Source organism: Haemaphysalis longicornis, unplaced genomic scaffold (genome assembly GCF_048455015.1).
Source record: "Haemaphysalis longicornis isolate Haplotype H1 unplaced genomic scaffold, Haemaphysalis longicornis Haplotype H1 scaffold_6, whole genome shotgun sequence".
NCBI lineage: Eukaryota > Metazoa > Arthropoda > Arachnida > Ixodida > Ixodidae > Haemaphysalis > Haemaphysalis longicornis.
Window position 1 is genome coordinate 157,866,125 of NW_027526407.1, and position 18,828 is coordinate 157,884,952.

Genomic DNA, 18,828 nt, shown 5'->3' on the forward strand with positions numbered 1-18,828 from the left:
AACTGTACTACAGTAGAACTCCGCTGTTAGGGTCCTCACTGTTGCATTTTCCTGGCTGTTACGTTGTTTGTCATCGGTCCCGGCATACTTCCCAAAGAATATAATATATTTGGAATCCCGCTGTAACGTCGCAACTGTGGGCCCGTTCCCGTATGATGCGTCGTAACCTGACACTCCGAAGCCGCTTGGGCTTCGCCATTTTAGCTTTTGGTGAGTCTTGGCCATGCTTTGTTACTGAACTGGCGACAAAAAGAGGCAAGCGAGTTGGAGAGGCCGTCACTAGATGCCCATCCGTCGAAAGGGCTATCACCGTCATCACTGTGCTTACAACAGAAGTTTCACTTCGGAACGCCGGAAGTGCGGGATGTTAGCGCCGCCGCACTGCTGTAATGGTGCCGTGCAGCGTTGTAAGATTACGTCAGTTGGCAAAGAGCGCGGCCTTCCAGTACCGCGGCGCGAGCCGCTGCTTCCGCCTACCAGGCGGTGGGGCTGCGGTAGCGTGGAGATCGGTCTCGGCGCGTCCTCTGCTGTTGCTTCCTTACTACTCTCGGCGCTTTCTATACCACCCATACCGTCACTTTCGCCAGTTTCTCCAAATCTTGTAGTGTCCGGTGACTTGCCAGACACTACAAGCTTTGGAGAGGCCTTTGCGGCAATGGTCCTCCTTCGCAGATACGTCCCACCTAAAAGTGACGCTGAAAGCAATGCGGCCTTTTTAATTATTGAGAAGCGAGTGGTGCTTACGACCGGGCGAAAGAAACGGCAAGCTTCTACTCTCGATGTTTTAGCATTATGCTCACATTGGAGGAATAAATCGTTTTTGTCAACGGGGCACTGCTTTCGTTCATTTTGCGTATCACGACGCCCGTGTTCGCGCCGCGAGACGGTCGGAATGGCGAGCGAGTGGCACGGTGATAGCCCGACGCCCGATTTTGTTGTCGACCTTCACGTGTAGGGTGACGGCGAGCGAGTACTACAATAATTTTACGACGACTGACATGTCTTGACTCCCGCCCTAATTGCTCTTGGCAACACTAAATGTGCACATAAAATGCAAGAACAGACCACTACATTTGGCGGAACGGGCAGAAACCAAGTTGGCAACAATGAAGCTCTAGATAGGGGGTGATTAACGACGCCAGTTAGACGTACGCCGGTACATTTTTGTGGCTTTCCCCACTCTTACGTTTTCCCGGCTTTTACGTTTTTTTCGAGGTCCGTTGAAAAACGTATTAACGGGGTTCCACTTTGTATAACGTGCTAAGCAAGTATTGCACGTGGCTGTCTCACGTCCATTATCGGAAAAAAATTTCCCCGCATTTCCCCGAGGGGGAGAATGTGAAAGTGCGAATGCACGGTTGTCGGCCCGCTTGCGGCGCTTGCGCTCGGCCCCCGCCGCCCACCGCCTCGCCGCCTTCTCTTCCATCTCTTCCATCGGGTTTGTAGTATCACGTGTACACCACGCAGTTATCAAGCCGCTATAACGCCGCTGAGTCGCCAACGCACGCCGCTGACGACGTAGTTTGAATGCGTTAAAGATATAAGGCGCGTTACTCACACTGATGTCAGCGTGGCGTCCGTGGCTCAGTCGGTAGAGCGTCGCGCTGCGGCCGCGAAGTCCTCGGATCGAAACCTGGCGCCGGATGCTGTTTCTTTTTTAAATATAGAGGAGCACTGCGGACGCCGCCGCCGCCGCCGCCGCCGCCGCCGCCGGCGGTGGATGGTTTGGGGTCGCTTATGAAGTGCATTCGCACTTAAAACACACACCCAAATTTTCGAAAGGCTTCTGAACTTCTATTTTGATGTCATTTGGTATGAGGGGTGGCAGTTCATATGATTTGTTCCACGGAAGGAACATAACTGCTTTTGTTTTGTTAACGTTTAATTTCAAATTATAATTTTTAGCCCAGCCATTGAGCCCGGCCCAAGAGTTTCATTAGCCGGAATAGATACGTCTGCTCCTGAGTGACCCGAAAACAAAACAAACTGGGTGTCATCTGCATATATGATGCACGTTGCCGTGTCATCAATATGACCAATTTCACTAATGTACAAGACAAACAGGAAGGGGACCACAATTCTCCCTTGTGGGACACCTGCGGTTATTCGTGTTACTGCGGATGATCGTCCACTGATTTCCACATACTCCGACCGATGTTGCAGGTAAGATTCGATCTTTAAGACGGCTGTTTCTCTTATTCCATAATGCTGTGGTTCCAGTAGAAGTTTGTCGTGATGAATTAAGCCCAATGATTTTGTGAAATCAAGGAAGATGCCGAGCACCATGTGTGTGTCTTTGAAGTTCTGCAGTATGAATTCTTTCCGTTCGAGTAATGCAAATTCTGTGCATCTATTTTTGAAGACGCCATATCGGGCTGACATTAAAAATCATATCATTCCGTAAAAGAATTCAGTCGCTTAAGAATTAGTTTTTCGAACAGTTTAGAAAAAAATGGGAAGGTCGTGCTGTGACTAGCACAGACATCGGTTGGTGGCCCTTAATCTCGGTTGGTGGTTCGGAATGGGGGTGTGGACGTCTACCTTTCCCGCGGAGAACCGGGGCATGAAACCGTGAAGCGGATCGAGTCTTTACACGCCCGTCATACTTCAAAAGTTTCGAACTCCCCGGCGTTCTGGAGTCCGGACTATACTCCACCTCCCCAATGCAACGACAGCAGTAAAAATCTAAATAGAGAGCGGCAATATGTCGCGTGGAGCCAAAAAGAAGTAGGCACGCACGCATGCACGCACGCACGCACGCACACACGCATGCAAACAAACAAACGAACAAACAAACAAACAAACACAAACAAACTGACGAACAAAAAAAAAAGCAAGCAAGCAAGCAAGGAAACGAACAAACGAATGAACGAACGGATGACCGAACAAAGAAACGAACGAACAAACGAATGAACAAACTGAGAACAAACGAACGACTAAACATAATGACACAGACGCCGCACACTTCAAAGACATACGACAGGCACAGATGCCTCGCGCGCTTGCATCCATTTCTGGAGGTGGTTTTCGGCACTCGCAGATTCGTTTGCGAACACGAAAAATATGCCGTACCTTAGCCAAAAGAGTTTCGCTGTGAAAAAGAAAGTGTGTGTGTGTCAGGATGTCTCTGAAAAAAGCTGAATTATGAAAGCTCAATTTTAGTGGGTGTACATTGCTGGTCGGCGCATCCTGGTCGGATGCGCATACAAGGATGCCCTCTCGAACCCACCCATGCCTTCCGATAAGGCGACAGATAAGGACCGAACCCACGCCTCCCGAGAAGGCGTGTGTCCTCCCCAGAAGGCGTGTGTTCGGTTCCCACTCTGCACGCGTGTTTTTCTTCACTTTGTTTCCCATTTAAAAATGAAACAAAAACATCAACTGTGCTAACCACACTAAAAAAAATACTAGCAATTCCCTTAAGCCTCGCTTGGCATTATAGACTACCGGCATTCAATTCATATTCAATTCAATTCGATTTATTCAACATCTGGAAGATGTTTGGAGCACAGAGAAAAAAACCTATAAACGCTTGACAGGGCCTGCACCCCCAGGCACGGCAAACAGCACGGTCAAAGGAACAGTAAACTGTGCTGCCAAAAACAAGGATAACCGCATGCTCTACCTCGGTCACATACAATGCTAATGTACGTACATACATACACACATACGTACACAATACATACATAGATACATACACACACAATACATACATACATACAGACATACACACACATACAGTGTGTAAATACATTTCAAGGTACAACTGTAGTGTAGAAATGAGAAGTATACAGAAGATGCAATCGAGATAAAACAACTGAAAAGTAACAGCTAGTATGCAGCAAAACCCGCGCAGAAAAAAAGAATGAACAAGGCGAAAGTGGAACAAACTGTCAAATTTACATGAACATTTTGCGCAGGTTCTTAATAGATATGGATACTATTTCTATGTGATGATGTCGAGCCAGCTCAGTTATTAATATTGGAAGTTGAAATTTTATCATGGCGTTACCGTGATTTCTGCAGCATTTCCAAATTATTCATTCTTCGGTTTGGCGAATGGGGTACTGTGGGATATATTTTTCTGGACGATATAGAGCAGCCAGACCCTTGCGGTTTTTGCTTACCTGCAGCTTGTAGTAACGGAAAAGTCCTAAGTTATGCATTTGATGAATACGAAATATGTTGAGTTTTTCAAACACCATACTTGTGTGATTAGATAAGGAGCACTCCATATCATCCGCGCCATACGTTTCTGAAGTACAAGTAACCGTTCAGTGTTATCAATGGTAGTTGTTCCACATATTAGTGACCCATAATTTAGTTGAGACGAAAATAAAGAGTCATAAAGCATGACATTGGTCAGAATCAGGAAATTTAAACAGTGAGGGCTGAGGAAGCCAACTGTACTACAGTAAAACTCCGCTGTTAGGGTCCTCACTGTTGCATTTTCCTGGCTTTTACGTTGTTTGTCATCGGTCCCGCCATACTTCCCAAAGGATATAATATATTTGGAACCCCGCTGTAACGTCGCAACTGTGGGCCCGTTCCCGTATGAGGCGTCGTAACCTGACACTCCGAAGCCGCTTGGGCTTCGCCATTTTAGCTTTTGGTGAGTCTTGGCCATGCTTTGTTACTGAACTGGCGACAAAAAGAGGCAAGCGAGTTGGTCAGGCCGTCACTAGATGCCCATTCGTCGAAAGTGCTATCACCGTCATCACTGTGCATACAACAGACGTTTCACTTCAGAACGCCGGAAGTGCGGGATGTTAGCGCCGCCGCACTGCTGTAATGGTGCCGTGCAGCGTTGTAAGATTACGTCAGTTGGCAAAGAGCGCGGCCTTCCAGTACCGCGGCGCGGGCCGCTGCTTCCGCCTACCAGGCGGTGGGGCTGCGGTAGCGTTGAGATCGGTCTCGGCGCGTCCTCTGCTGTTGCTTCCTTACTACTCTCGGCGCTTTCTACACCACCCATACCGTCACTTGCGCCAGTTTCTCCAAATCTTGTAGTGTCCGGTCACTTGCCAGACACTACAAGCTTTGGAGAGGCCTTTGCGGCAATGGACCTCCTTCGCAAATACGTCGCACCTAAAAGTGACGCTGAAAGCAATGCGGCCTTTTTAATTATTGAGAAGCGAGTGGTGCTTACGAGCGGGCGAAAGAAACGGCAAGCTTCTACTCTCGATGTTTTAGCATTATGCTCACATTGCAGGAATAAATCGTTTTTGTCAACGGGGCACTGCTTTCGTTCATTTTGCGTATCACGACGCCCGTGTTCGCGCCGCGAGACAGTCGGAATGGCGAGCGAGTGGCACGGTGATAGCCCGACGCCCGATTTTGTTGTCGACCTTCACGTGTAGGGTGACGGCGAGCGAGTACTACAATAATTTTACGACGACTGACATGTCTTGACTCCCGCCCTAATTGCTCTTGGCAACACTAAATGTGCACATAAAATGCAAGAACAGACCCCTACATTTGGCGGAACGGGCAGAAAACAAGTTGGCAACAATGAAGCTCTAGATAGGGGGTGATTAACGACGCCAGTTAGACGTACGCCGGTACATTTTCGTGGCCTTCCCCACTCTTACGTTTTCCCGGCTTTTACGTTTTTTTCGAGGTCCGGTGAAAAACGTATTAACGGGGTTCCACTTTGTATAACGTGCTAAGCAAGTATTGCACGTGGCTGTCTCACGTCCATTTTCGGAAAAACACACACCCAAATTTTCGAAAGGCTTCTGAACTTCTATTTTGATGTCATTTGGTATGAGGGGTGGCAGTTCATATGATTTGTTCCACGGAAGGAACATAACTGCTTTGGTTTTGTTAACGTTTAATTTCAAATTATAATTTTTAGCCCAGCCATTGAGCCCGGCCTAAGACTTTCATTAGCCGGAATAGATACGTCTGCTCCTGAGTGACCCGAAAACAAAACAAACTGGTTGTCATCTTCATATATGATGCACGTTGCCGTGTCATCAATATGACCAATTTCACCTAATGTACAAGACAAACAGGAAAGGGCCCACAATTCTCCCTTGGGGGATACCTGCGGTTATTCGTGTTACTGCGGATGATCGTCAAATGATTTCCACATACTCCGACCGATGTGGCAGGTAAGATTCGATCTGTAAGACGGCTGTTTCTCTTATTCCATAACGCTGTGGTTCCAGTAGAAGTGTGTGATGATGAATTAAGCCCAATGATTTTGTGAAATCAAGGAAGATGCCGAGCACCATGTGTGTGTCTTTGAAGTTCTGCAGTATGAATTCTTTCCGTTCCAGTAATGCAAATTCTGTCCATCTATTTTTGAAGAAGCCATATCGGGCTGACATTAAAAATCATATCATTCCGTAAAAGAATTCAGTCGCTTAAGAATCAGTTTGTCGAACAGTTTAGAAAAAATGGGAAGGTCGTGCTGTGACTAGCACAGACACCGGTTGGAGGCCCTAAATCTCGGTTGGTGGTTTGGAATGGGGGTGTGGACGCCTACCTTTCCCGCGGAGAACCGGGGCATGACACCGTGAAGCGGATCGAGTCTTTACACGCCCGTCATACTTCAAAAGTTTCGAACTCCCCGGCGTTCTGGAGTCCGGACTATACTCCACCTCCCCAATGCAACGACAGCAGTAAAAATCTAAATAGAGAGCGGCAATATGTCGCGTGGAGCCAAAAAGAAGCAGGCACGCACGCACGCACGCACGCACGCACACACGCATGCAAAAAACAAACGAACAAACAAACAAACAAACACAAAAATAATGACGAACAAACAAACAAACAAAAAAGAAGCAAGCAAGCAAGCAAGGAAACGAACAAACGAACAAACGAATGAACGAACGGATGACCGAACAAAGAAACGAACGAACAAACGAATGAACAAACTGAGAACAAACGAACGACTAAACATAATGACACAGACGCCGCACACTTCAAAGACATACGACAGACACAGATGCCTCGCGCGCTTGCATCCATTTCTGGAGGTCGGTTTCGGCACTCGCAGATTCGTTTGCGAACACGAAAAATATGCCGTACCTTAGCCAAAAAAGTTTCGCTGTGAAAAAGAAAGTGTGTGTGTGTCAGGATGTCTCTGAAAAAAGCTGAATTATGAAAGCTCAATTTTAGTGGGTTTCCATTGCTGGTCGGCGCATCCTGGTCGGATGCGCATACAAGGATGCCCTCTCGAACCCACCCACGCCTTCCGATAAGGCGACAGATAAGGACCGAACCCACGCCTCCCGAGAAGGCGTGTGTTCGGTTCCCACTCTGGACGCGTGTTTTTCTTCACTTTGTTTCCCATTTAAAAATTAAACAAAAACATCAACTGTGCTAACCACACTAAAAAATACTAGCAATTCCCTTAAGCCTCGCTTGGCATTATAGACTACCGGCATTCAATTCATATTCAATTCAATTCGATTTATTCAACATCTGGAAGATGTTTGGAGCACAGAGAAAAAAACCTATAAAGGCTTGACAGGGCCTGCGCCCCCAGGCACGGCAAACAGCACGGTCAAAAGAACAGTGAACTGTGCTGCCAAAAACAAGGATAACCGCATGCTGTACCTCGGTCACATACAATGCTAATGTATGTACATACATACATACATGCATACATACACAATACATACATACATACATACACAGACACACAATACATACATACATACAGACATACACACACATACAGTGTGTAAATACATTTCAAGGTACAACTGTAGTGTAGAAATGAGAAGTATACAGAAGATGCAATCGAGATAAAACAACTGAAAAGTAACAGCTAGTATGCAGCAAAACCCGCGCAGAAAAAAAGAATGAACAAGGCGAAAGTGGAACAAATTGTCAAATTTACACCAACATTTTGCGCAGGTTCTTAATAGATATGGATACTATTTCTATGTGATGATGTCGAGCCAGCTCAGTTATTAATATTGGAAGTTGAAATTTTATCATGGCGTTACCGTGATTTCTGCAGCATTTCCAAATTATTCATTCTTCGGTTTGGCGAATGGGGTACTGTGGGATATATTTTTCTGGACGATATAGAGCAGCCAGACCCTTGCGGTTTTTGCTTACCTGCAGCTTATAGTAACGGAAAAGTCCTAAGTTACGCATTTGATGAATGCGAATTATGTTGAGTTTTTCAAACACCATACTTGTGCGATTAGATAAGGAGCTCTCCATATCATCCGCGCCATACGTTTCTGAAGCACAAGTAACCGTTCAGTGTTATCAATGGTAGTTGTTCCACATATTAGTGACCCATAATTTAGTTAAGACGAAAATAAAGAGTCATAAAACATGACATTGGTCAGAATCAGGAAATTGAAACAGTGAGGGCTGAGGAAGCCAACTGTACTACAGTAGAACTCCGCTGTTAGGGTCCTCACTGTTGCATTTTCCTGGCTGTTACGTTGTTTGTCATCGGTCCCGGCATACTTCCCAAAGGATATAATATATTTGGAACCCCGCTGTAACGTCGCAACTGTGGGCCCGTTCCCGTATGATGTGCCGTAACCTGACACTCCGAAGCCGCTTGGGCTTCGCCATTTTAGCTTTTGGTGAGTCTTGGCCATGCTTTGTTACTGAACTGGCGACAAAAAGAGGCAAGCGAGTTGGAGAGGCCGTCACTGGATGCCCATCCGTCGAAAGTGCTATCACCGTCATCACTGTGCATACAACAGATGTTTCACTTCGGAACGCCGGAAGTGCGGGGTGTTAGCGCCGCCGCACTGCTGTAATGGTGCCGTGCAGCGTTGTAAGATTACGTCAGTTGGCAAAGAGCGCGGCCTTCCAGTACCGCGGCGCGGGCCGCTGCTTCCGCCTACCAGGCGGTGGGGCTGCGGTAGCGTTGAGATCGGTCTCGGCACGTCCTCTGCTGTTGCTTCCTTACTACTCTCGGCGCTTTCTACACCACCCATACCGTCACTTTCGCCAGTTTCTCCAAATCTTGTAGTGTCCGGTGACTTGCCAGACACTACATGCTTTGGAGAGGCCTTTGCGGCAATGGACCTCCTTCGCAGATACGTCGCACCTAAAAGTGACGCTGAAAGCAATGCGGCCTTTTTAATTTTTGAGAAGCGAGTGGTGCTTACGAGCAGGCGAAAGAAACGGCAAGTTTCTACTCTCGATGTTTTAGCATTATGCTCACATTGCAGGAATAAATCGTTTTTTTCAACGGGGCACTGCTTTCGTTCATTTTGCGTATCACGACGCCCGTGTTCGCGCCGCGAGACGGTCGGAATGGTGAGCGAGTGGCACGGTGATAGCCCGACGCCCGATTTTGTTGTCGACCTTCACGTGTAGGGTGACGGTGAGCGAGTACTACAATAATTTTACGACGACTGACATGTCTTGACTCCCGCCCTATTTGCTCTTGGCAACACTAAATGTGCACATAAAATGCAAGAACAGACCACTACGTTTGGCGGAATGGGCAGAAACCAAGTTGGCAACAATGAAGCTCTAGATAGGGGGTGATTAACGACGCCAGTTAGACGTACGCCGGTACATTTTCGTGGCTTTCCCCACTCTTACGTTTTCCCGGCTTTTACGTTTTTTTCGAGGTCCGGTGAAAAACGTATTAACGGGGTTCCACTTTGTATAACGTGCTAAGCAAGTATTGCACGTGGCTGTCTCACGTCCATTTTCGGAAAAACACACACCCAAATTTTCGAAAGGCTTCTGAACTTCTATTTTGATGTCATTTGGTATGAGGGGTGGCAGTTCATATAATTTGTTCCACGGAAGGAACATAACTGCTTTGGTTTTGTTAACGTTTAATTTCAAATTATAATTTTTAGCCCAGCCATTGAGCCCGGCCTAAGAGTTTCATTAGCCGGAATAGATACGTCTGCTCATGAGTGACCCGAAAACAAAACAAACTGGGTGTCATCTTCATATATGATGCACGTTGCCGTGTCATCAATATGACCAATTTCACTAATGTACAAGACAAACAGGAAAGGGCCCACAATTCTCCCTTGGGAGACACCTGCGGTTATTCGTGTTACTGCGGATGATCGTCCACTGATTTCCACATACTCCGACCGATGTTGCAGGTAAGATTCGATCTTTAAGACGGCTGTTTCTCTTATTCCATAATGCTGTGGTTCCAGTAAAAGTGTGTGATGATGAATTAAGCCCAATGATTTTGTGAAATCAAGGAAGATGCCGAGCACCTTGTGTGTGTCTTTGAAGTTCTGCAGTATGAATTCTTTCCGTTCCAGTAATGCAAATTATGTCCATCTATTTTTGAAGAAGCCATATCGGGCTGACATTAAAAATCATATCATTCCGTAAAAGAATTCAGTCGCTTAAGAATCAGTTTTTCGAATAGTTTAGAAAAAAAGGGTAGAATTGAAATCGGGGATATTTCAATAAGTCTTTTTGTCCCGTTTTTTATATATAGCTGTAGTTTTTTCACGCTGCATGTTACGAATGATAACAAACGTTCCAGATGGTAAACAAATACTAAATATGTGTACAAGGCAATGAGCAATAAATCAATAACATGCTTAACGGACTGTACTGGCAAGTCACACATATCTCTATACCGATTTTTTCTGAAGCTAGTGGAAGGCATTGCAATTGCACTCTCCGTTACAGGTTCGAGAAACACAGTACTGTTGCAGGAAGGTGTTGAGCCAAGGCGTGGCGGGCGTCGAAAAATGAAGCTCTCCAAGCAGAAGCAGAGGGTTTATTTTCGTGGCCCCCAGTGGTGTCTTCGTCGTTCGATTCCTCGAGGGGCAAAGCCTCGTGCCGCGAGAAGCGAGCTCTGTCCGCGAGCTATCCCTAACCATCTCCGTCACATCTAGGTTTATTCTTCGTCCTCTTCATGCATCGGAGAAGCATGGCGATGATAATTTTCAACACATTCCGGGCCGCGAGAAAATGGCTAGGCGCGAATTTCAAGAGGGTAAAGTCTTTGTATGGGTCTGGTTGTCACAAGCCCATCTTGCAGCTTGATCTTGCAAGAACGGATGGTACCATCGGTGCTTTTGTAGTCCTCCTGAACTCTGGCCAGTTTCCACATTTGGCGTGGTGTTTTTTCTTGGTACACTAACACCACGCCTGCTACTTTGACTTCAGTGGCCGCTTTCTTCGTTGTGAAGGGTGCGGACCGAAGCTGCAACAGGTATTCTTTCACCCACCTAGCCCAGAAGTGTTCAGTCAAACGTTCTCGATACCGATACCGTCGCACGGCATCCGTGCGCGAACAGGTGGTTGTATCGTTTCCCGAGTCACTCTTGGTAGGGACATGCGTAAGTCTGCGACAAAGGAGGAGATCGGCAGGAGTGAGAGCACATGGCTTCCCTATGTCCGACTCGACGAAAGTAAGAGGCCTGGAGTTCACAACAGCTTCTACTTGGGTGAGGACGGTAGCCAGTTCTTCAAACCCAAGCTTGGCTCTCCCCAGTACCTTTCTGAGTGCTTGCTTAACCGTCCTAACCAGCTCCCACCAACCACCCCACCACGGGGCATTAGGTACGATAAAGTTCCACCTGATCCCAGCATTGCTTAAATGCTCAGCGACTTCTTGATCGGAGAGGAGTCGGCAGGCTCGTTTTACGTCCACCGAGGCTTTCTTAAAAGTTCGGGCGTTGTCTGAGTACACGACCCTGTGTGAACCCCTGCGGGCCACGAATCTCCGAAAGCCGAGCAAGAAGTCCTCTGCTGTGATTGAAGAGACTAACTCCAAGTGGAGCGCTCTTGATGCGGTGCACGTGAAGAGAGCGATGTAGCACTTGGAATCGCCGCTTGGGGATCGTACGTAGAGAGGCCCAGTGAAGTCCACTCCTACGACCTCAAACGCGTTTGTAGACGATAGGCGGTCATTCGAAAGGGGGGCAGTCGGAGCATCTCCGGGCCTGACTCGGAACCGCTTGCACAGATGGCAGCCGTTGACCACTAGCTTCACCACGGATCTTGCTCGGTAAATCCAGTATTTCTCTCGTAGTTGTGTCATCGTGTCTCTCACGCCGCCGTGTAGAACTTGAGTGTGGGCTCTAGCTGCCAGCAGAGGCGAAAATGGTGGATTTGCAGGCAATATGATTGGGTTCTGAATTTTCACAGCTTTCAAATGGGCTAAGCGTCCCCCGATCCGAAGGATACCGCCCGCATCTAAGGAAGGGTTCAGCTCGCTTATGCTTGAAGCACCGGTAGCCCCTGCCACCGAGACATTGTTGATTTCTGTCACGAAATTTCCGGATTGCATATCCTTGTTCGAAACCTCGACGGTAGTTTTCCATGGTAGCTCCACTTGGTATCGTCCATGTCGGAAGGAGCCGTTGTTCTCGAAGTGGTCTAACGCTGAGCTCTTTGAGGTACCACTGCTCGTCGGATCCAAGATCCCATTGCTTTCGGCTTCCCAAAACGATCGAAGGATATCGTCGCATTGGGTTACGTCGGCCTTCAGAACGCAAACCATCGTGCGCGAAGTAGTTGCTGTCGCTGTCAACTCGGTGCTGCTGCCTTGAAACGTCCATCCAAGTTTAGTGTTTATAGCAATCATAGCCTGGTTTTCTTGGGACCTCACGAATTCGCCAGACATTATATTCCACATCTGGTCCGATCCAATGAGGATGCTTATGCCACCGCGAGTGATGACGTCAGGGTGAAGCAGCTCATCAGCAATCTCCTTTCCCGATGTTTTGCAAGCCCGAACGAAGGATGAATCCATCGTCGAGCCTTCGATGTCCTGGCAAATGTGGGGTATTTCTATGGCGCTGAGGACAACTTCGGTTTCGGAAAATTGGCTTTTCAGTCGGAGCTCGACGATACGACGCCTCGCGGCCGGTTGACTTTTGGCGTTGGCGAACGTGTTCAGAGCAATATTGATGAATCCGACGCACTTCAACTTGAGGTGTTTGCAAAGTTCTTCGGTCACGAATGTCCGCTGGCTGCCACCGTCGAATATGCCTCGGACGTAGCGGCAGGCGTTGTCACTCACTGCCCAGGCTCGAAAAGTTTGGAGGAGAACGCATCCACTTGTGTCAACTCCTGATTTCTTTCCTACTGATGCGCAGACCGTCGTGCGTGAGTTCGGACTTCCTTCAGAACGAGAATCCTGTGCGTTGTTCTTTCTCGGGCTACAGACGCTTGATGCATGTCTACCGGCGCACGCATTGCAGGTAATCTTGCGGCGACAGTCACGTGCTCGGTGTCCTTTCAGCGTGCAGCGAAAGCATCGCATCTCCTTAGACAAAATTTGCTGCTTCTTTTCCGAAGGTATCTCCGCAGGACAAGACTCCGTGATGTGAACTTCTGACTTGCAGAATGCACACCCCTCACCGGACGTCGCTGAAGTGATGGAGAGAACACACGACGTGGGCTTAGAGTCTCTAGGGCGGATGCTTTTCTCTGCCTCATATTCAGGCCTGCTGTCTTGTCCTCTCTGACCCCTGAAATCACTCTTTTCAAGGTTCTCCAGCTCGGTGCTGAGGAACTTCAGAAGACGGTCTAGGTCTGTCGGCAAATCCTCAGGTGCGTCCGCTTGCGGTGTAGGTGTCTCAGCAGTGCGCGTGCGGTGGTACTGGAGCACGATGTCGTGCGGAAGGGCTCGCAACAGGATGTCTGAGAGCATCGACGAAAAGGAGGACCGTTTCACGCCGAGGGTTTCGAGGCCACGGATGTTGACCAAAACCTGGTCGTTGAGCTTGCGAAGGCCACTTGTGTCACTTGAGGACCTGATCGGGTTGATCATTCGGAGCCTGGCGAAATACTCTTGCTCGAGTCGCGTGCGATCGCCGAAACGCTTCTTCAGCATTGCAAGAGCATCCTGATAGCAAGCCTCCGTCGTAGGTAGCCCTCCGATTGCCGAAGCAGCATCTCCTTTCAGAAAGAGTCGCAGGTAATGGAATTTCTCGCAAACTGAAAGGCCGCTGTTCTTGTTTATCATTTGGTCGAATTGCTCCCAAAATTCATTCCATCGGCACAGGTCCCCATAGAAAGGAGTGATGGTGAGTTTCGGTAAGCTTGGCCCGGTTCTCTCCGAAGTCGTAGCAGCGACTGGGGGCGTGACGTTCGCTACGGGTCCTGTCATAGGTGCAGCTGCCTGGGAAAGGCGGTTGCTCTTGCTTTTTAGCTCAGCGAGAACGCGTGTCGCGTTATCTTGATATTCGATCACGCTCGCATATTCGGCCTCAAATGCCCCCTGATCCTGAATATGAGCTTCGAGCTCTTCGTTGATCTTATTTAGCTCGTCGTTATTAGCCTTGAGTCTCTCGTAAAGCGACGCTAGCTGGTCGGCCGTAGCGCAAGGATCGGCCATGGCGGCACTTGCCTCGTTGATGATCCTTGTGTTCTGCGCCCTCCTCGATGTCCTCTTGCATTTGAGCTTCTCCATGGTGGCTCCGCTGCCTCGATGCTCTCGGCAGGTCCCGCTGTGGGTCCCGGGTCGTCGGCACCAAAAATGTTGAGCCAAGGCGTGGCGGGCGTCGAAAAATAAAGCTCTCCAAGCAGAAGCAGAGGGTTTATTTTCGTGGCCCCCAGTGGTGTCTTTGTCGTTCGATTCCTCGAGGGGCAAAGCCTCGTGCCGCGAGAAGCGAGCTCTGTCCGCGAGCTATCCCTAACCATCTCCGTCGCATCTAGGTTTATTCTTCGTCCTCTTCATGCATCGGAGAAGCATGGCGATGATAATTTTCAACAAAGGTTTCATGTAATTAAATTCATATGACATTTGAAGCTGGGTGGGAAAACAATCGTTAAAAGCATTGGCCAGTTTAGCACTTGTAAGTTCTACACCATTGCTGACAATTTTCGCAACAGGTTGTGACGAATTACCAAACAGCGATATGAATTTTTCCCGGATATCCCCCGACTGCCCAGCGGTTGACACAAGAACATTGTAGAGATTGCGCCTTTTATCAGAACGAAGTTTCATTGTAGCCTTGTTTCTGTGTACTTTGTGTTCTTTTACGTGTCAATACATTTTGTTTGGACAAATCGTGGGCAAAATTTGTCGGGATTTGCTATGAGCTTAAAGAGGTCGGTTGTTGCCCATGGCTTACGGGCTTTCTTGAATCGAGCAGAGATCTTTGAAGGAAAACATTGATAATACGCAGATGTGAATAGTGACATAAATTTGTTATATGCTATTTGAGGGTTACCTTGGTTCAGTACAACACCCCATACAACATTTGATATGCAATTTCTAAATTAAGACAACGTGAACGAGTTTGCGCATCTATAGGGACATTGTTGTTGCACTTCCTTCACATGGTTTACTGATGAAGACATTGGTAGATGATCACTTAAGGGTGAATTGATTACACCAGACTTTCAAGGACAAGAATATAAATTGGTTATAAAAACATCTAACAGTGTTTTAGATGCTTCTGTCCGCTTTGTTGGCAATGTAAATACATTAGCACGAGAATGAACACTAAGTAAGCTTTAAAACTTTGTTTCGGCCCCGCTCTGTTCAAGAAAGTTGACGTTGAAATTGCCACCTAAAACTAGATCGAAGTGCTTATTATTCACATCTAAAAAACCGTCCGTAAATGAAAAGAACCGAGACAAATCCCCACCTGGCGGGCAATAGCAAACACAAAACACCCACCTACGACATGGCACCGAAAGAACTTCGTAGGTGGAAGTGACACTAGAAAAATCAGAAAGGGACTCGCATTCCATCTGGTTTACAATCAGCGTAGACACTTCACCTCACCGCTTATCTTGGCGATTCATAAAGTGTGGACCTTTACCAGATATTGTAAATGCGTCTGCCTCGCGTCGAAGCCGTGCTTCGGTAAACATGATAACATCAGAAACCTTGTCCCCCTGACTAAAGAAAGAATCGAGGTCATCATGTTTGTTTCTGGCCGATTTTAATTTGAAATGAACACAGTTACAATGTTTCAGCGAGTGCGTTTGGCCTCTCCCGTTCAACTATTGCATGAATGAATGAACATGAATGAATGGCAAGTCTATTGGCTCATAAGTTATCAATAAAAGATAGAGCAAAGAACGGCGGCGATAACATTTGCAACAGTAATTTATGCGCGCAGGCGTGAGCGACAATTCGGTGGACCACTGTGATGGTAAGTGCCACCAGGCGTTAGCTAGCATGTTGATACAATTGGGATAAAATTTTTGCCGTCCACGCTTTACACGTGTCAGAAGTAGGCGCCGAAACGGGCATGCGTGTAAGGTTGGCGTTTCGATGAACAGCTTAAAATATTCTGTTGTCTCCGTAAACAATGTGACTGATGACATATGGTTGCAATCACCAAGGGTACCGTTATCAGGATCATTTTTCTTTAGACATATACTGGGAGGTTTAGGAGCGAAAAAGTGAGTTCGAAAACACGAGCCGTTCGCGTATATGTTATTTTCTAGGAGCATGTGAACAATCTGGATGTCCCAATCAGACGCAGTGTCAATTTTTTTGTTGTTCGCCAATAGGGATTCAAATACGGTATCGGGATAAAGGCACCCTCAGCATATCTTTTCGAGGTCCTTTTCTTGCCGAATGACAACAACCTCAGAATCGCCGAGTTGTTTTGCTTAGGTCTTCTTGAAATAGCTGCAGACGCAGTTACAGCTGCAGGCATATTTCTTTGAGACAGTCATTCCAAGGAGACGTTTAAGAGACAGACAGAGATGGGCGTTAACAAATACGGAAGATGAAAAAGCGCCGCCAAAGTCGGTGTTCTTAAGGCGCCATTTCTTTTGCTTTTTCAAGGAGAGCATCTCGATTGATTGATTGATTGATTGATTGTAGGGTTTAACGCGTCGATGCAACGCAGGCGATGAGGCGCACCGTAGTGGAGGGCTCCGGATTAATTTTGACAACCTGGGGATCTTTAACATGCGCCGCAATCTCCTACACAGGGGCGTTTTTGCTTTTCGCCTCCATCAGAGAAGCGGCCGCCGAGGCCGGGAGTCGAACCCACGACCTCGTGCTTATCAGCGCAACGACTTAGCCGCTAAGCCACCGCGGCGGGTAAGGAGAGCCTCTCGCTTCTGTCGCTGAGCAAATTCCATGACAATGATACGTGGTTTGTTTTTTGAGGGTACACGATTACACGTCTTAATGTCGTCAGCTGTGGTGGGGCCGTCAGCAAGCCCCCTCAATTTGCACGCCATTTCTGTCACATTCGCACCCTTTTTCGGCGACTACCTTTATTTTTATGTCATTTCTTAGGAATAACATAGACGAGACTCAGCATCGGCAAGACAATTTTGCAAGCCGCCAAGCTACTCGCGTCGTGGACTGTACTGTTTCTTTAAAGCCTCGTTTTCAGACTTGATAGTACCAAACTCGGTCCTCAGAACCTCAAAGACAGAGTTCATGTGATCCATGCGATGCGTTTCCTCATGAAAGTCCGATCGAAGGATTATAATGTCTGTTTTGCAAGTTGCGTTCAACTGGTTCTCGTGCGGCTTTTATTTCCTTTCTTAGTTCTCTCTTCAAGTCAATAATCGCTTCATTCATCCTTACTAACAAGGCCGCAAAGCAACAATAATAAACAGCAATAAGCCTTGGCGGTGATGACAGCCATAAACACGATGTTTACGGCGTCTGAATACAACTACCTACAATGCGACCAACCTGAATAATTGCAAGAAAGGAAGGACGTAAGGTGCTGTCCGTTCCGTTCACGTCCCGTCACCGCTGCCAATGCAGCGGTGAGGGCACTTAAGACTAATGTATGGGTCCAACGGGTATGTCGGACTAAATAAAGCCGAAAGTTCGATTTTTCGGACAAAATCTACGATAGAGCCATGGTGCGACTTCAGGAGGACGCCATTTTGAATCCTAAGCCACCTGGATAGCTTTGAATTGGATGGGGATTGGTTTGACTCCCGCCGGGGTAAGAAAGTTTGATCTTAGAGGACAGAATTTTGCATGTAGTCTGTGGCGGAAGCAATCTAAAAAGCCGAAAACAGGTCATACGTGGCGCAACATTCTATATTGCCCGCAACCGTCAACGTAAGACAATGCCAACGCTTCAGCATTTTTGTCCAATGTTTACGAAAAACGCCTGCTTGCAGAGATGCAAGCAGAAGTTCTCACACGAAAGAAGAGTTTATGGAAGGAGCCATTCGCGACTTTTCCACTCCTATTTATATGTAAATAAAGTTCGTTTTTGGTACTCGGGGATTTTGCAGACTGCTCTTTTATTGAGACTGTTTTGCGTCCCCTTCCAGATCAGAAAAATAAATAGGGTAATATATCTATATATATACATATATATTGAAGGAACCCCCTTCGAGCGTAAAGGGTTCGCGAGCCCGAACCCGCCCGACGAAGTAACACCGCTCCGCATGATAACGAATCACCGGTTTATTCCGGGAAAACCAAGGCAGGAAACAACAAACAAAGCAAGTTAGGAGGCAATGTAAAAAGAGTACAGTAAGCAAGCACGGAAAGCGCTTAAAGAAAACCTTGCGGCGGGTGAAGCACTGCTTGTCCAAAAAGTTACAGCATGGTGCTGTACACTCACGACGACGTCTTCAGTCCCTTGTGCCGACGTAGGGTGAAGAGCGTCCGCCGCGGACGCTGGTTGCTTCTCGCTGTCCGGGCGTCATGGTCGTGGCTCGCGGCCGCCCGCGGCCGCAGCTGCTCTCGCGTGTCCCCCGGTGCGCACCGTCCAGCTGCTCCTGTGAGCGCCGCTTTTAAGCCACTCTGTTGGTTGTGCGCATGCTCCGGGTTCTGTTGCACTACACGTGTTCGTTGCGGCTCACTGTTCATCGCACACGCGCGCACGGGCCACTATCGGTGTTCGACCGGCACTCACAGCAGTGTAAGCACCCTCCGCGGGCGCACGTAGGGGCTGCGTCCTTACAATATATATATATATATATATATATATATATATA